Raw genomic sequence first — 2,783 nt, forward strand, 5'->3', positions numbered from 1 at the left:
GTCCCTAGCAAGAAAGAGTACAGAAACTGTGCAAATACTGAGACCAGACAATACATCTTGGATGACTAGAACTTTTAGCATGTAGATAAGGCAATTCCCAAAGGGAAGTTTATAGCTATGAGTGTTTATGCTTAAAATCAAAGAACACTTAAGTAAGTAATGTAATGAGATATCTTGGTGTTTGAGAAAAACAGGAACAAGCCAAATCCCTACAGTAGATAACAAAAATTAATAAATATCAGGGTAGGAATTAATGAAATAGAGACTAAACGGACAGTATGTAGCATCAGTAAAGAAAAAAAAAAAGCAAGATTGACAGACTCCTAGCCAAATTAACCAAGCAAGAAGACCCAAATTTTAAAAATTAGAGATGAAAAGTGAGTGTTAAGAGAGATTTGGTTCTTTAGAGATCCAGGAGTCTCCACCAGAAAACTCTTAGATCTGATAAACACTTTCAGCAAAGTAGTAGGATGCAGAATCCACATGCAACAATTAGTAGCTAGCAGGTACATTGGGAAAGAGGAACTGTTATACACTGCTAGTAGGCACATAAACTCGTGAGGCCAAGACGATACACTGCTAGTAGGCACATAAACTCGTGAGGCCAAGACGAAATCATAGATGTTTCTCAATAAAACTAAGTAGAACTACATATGACCCCACCATATACTCCTAGGTATATATCTGAACAAATCTTAACATACCAGAGAGATGGTTGTATTTGCATGTTTATGGTTGTGCTAGTCACAGTACATGGCATGTGATCAGCCTAGATGTCCATCACCAGATAAATGGAAAATGAAAATATGTGCCATACACAATGAAATTGTATTCAGCTGTAAAAAAATGAAATGACATTTGTAGGAAAATGGATGGAACAGGAAAACATTATGTTAAATGAAATAACCCAGATTCTGACAAATAGTGCATGTTCAACTTCACCTAAACACCCAGATTTAAATGTATGTATGTGTGGTGTGTTAAAAGAGAAGAAAGCAGAATATCCGTGGCATGAAAGCAGGAGAGGACTAATTTGGGGAGGAAGAGAACCAGCAGCAGGGCTGTGGGGATGATTGGAGCAGGCCATGGGAGAGGAGGTTGAATGACATACATGTCTGAAAATGCCGTAGGAAGCCCATTACTTTGTATAATAACAAGAATAAAGAATAGTGGCAATGCCCATAAGATCACATTTTTTTTACAGCAACTCCTGAAAAGGTTCATGTGTGTACTTTTATAATAATTGATGCAGAATGCGGACTCTTGTGCATATGGTAAGACATAGGAGAAAAACAGCACATTATCAAACAGAAAAAGGAGTTACGAAAAGATAGGTGGGGATGGAAAGATGACCCAGTAGTTAAGAGTGCATTCTGAGCAATTATTAGGAATTGAGTTCAGATCCCAGCACACATGTAGCAAGCTGGTGTCCTGCAAATGCCTGTCACTTTAGCAATGGGAGACCTAACACTCTCTTGTGTCCAGTTCACACACAGGCACATACCTCCTTGCATACACATGATACCACACACACATGCAAATCAAATGTAAACGAAGCCTATCTGTGACTTCTTCCTTGCTTGTTTCCTTCTCACTGTCTGATTATCCCCAGGAGTCCCAGTTTTTCTGATTCCTAGAAGGGCTCTACACGCAGGGCACCTCCTTCTCCTCCTCACCTGCCCACCCCACTCTTCCTGCCATGCTGATGTTGAGGAGCACCCACTTATCCTTTTCACATTGTTCCCTGCGCACTTGGACCAGTTCCTTCTGGACGGACAGCTCAGGCTCTGTTGCATGTTTTGTCGCTCACAGCAGACTGCACAAGGTGCCACTGCTGCTTTCAGGGATGGCAGTACGTTCTCAGGTCTGGCAGTGGTGTGGGGGCATCCCTATGCTTATGTGATAGACCCCACCCATCAAGGAGTCATGTCACCCCATTCCATGTAGAGGAAGACCGCCACCTTGGATTCCTCTCAAAGACTCTGATCCCTCATATTGCACAGGCTTGGCTGCATGACTTACCAAACCTAGCAGGGAGCATGCAGCTGCCACCACAGCAAGAAGGCGCACCATCCCATGCTCATGGGCAGAGGTGGCCATATCAGGACTGGCCTGCTGCCACTTCACCCTCGGGCAGGTCTGCACCAGTTTCATGCCTTATCACCCACTGCAGGGGCCATACAACTCTTCCTTGCCAGCTTATCTTTGGTTCTGTTGGGCAGTGTTCATATTCTATTTATTTATGTAACTTCCTGAGTAGGCCTGAAAACAACAGCAAAAAACGACAACAACAATAAAATAAAATACATCTTATTCACCTCAGAGAGGGCACCAAAGGAAAGAGTCTACCCAAGTCTAGTTTGGGGGACCGAGGAGTTTCTTAAGGCTACTTACAGGACCATGGGTGCGGGACTACAAGATAATGAATGAGAGGCGACTCTCAGGAGTAGGGGTGACTTGGGGAGCTGGACCTCCTGGATCTCTCTGCCCAAGTTACATGCAGCTGCATTGAAGAGTCTCCTCTCTGCCCGAAATTGTGTATTGTTTATATAACCTTGGGAGGGTGGGGGGAGGTGGGACTTGTGATTGATAATATCTGTTCATTTCCTACGTCTGAATATGGGCTGTGGCATCAGGCAGATTTGTGTTCCAGACCTCAATCTGTTTTATTTGTAAAGAGAAAACTGTTCAACTTCTCCAACCTTAGTAGCATTTTTTGTTCTAAGAGGCTGTTGAGAAAGTATAGTCAACTAAGTCATATGTAGGTGCTCAAACTGTCTATG

The sequence above is a fragment of the Nannospalax galili genome, unplaced genomic scaffold (assembly GCF_000622305.1).
Source record: "Nannospalax galili isolate Female #2095 unplaced genomic scaffold, S.galili_v1.0 scaffold2925, whole genome shotgun sequence".
NCBI classification, from domain to species: domain Eukaryota; kingdom Metazoa; phylum Chordata; class Mammalia; order Rodentia; family Spalacidae; genus Nannospalax; species Nannospalax galili.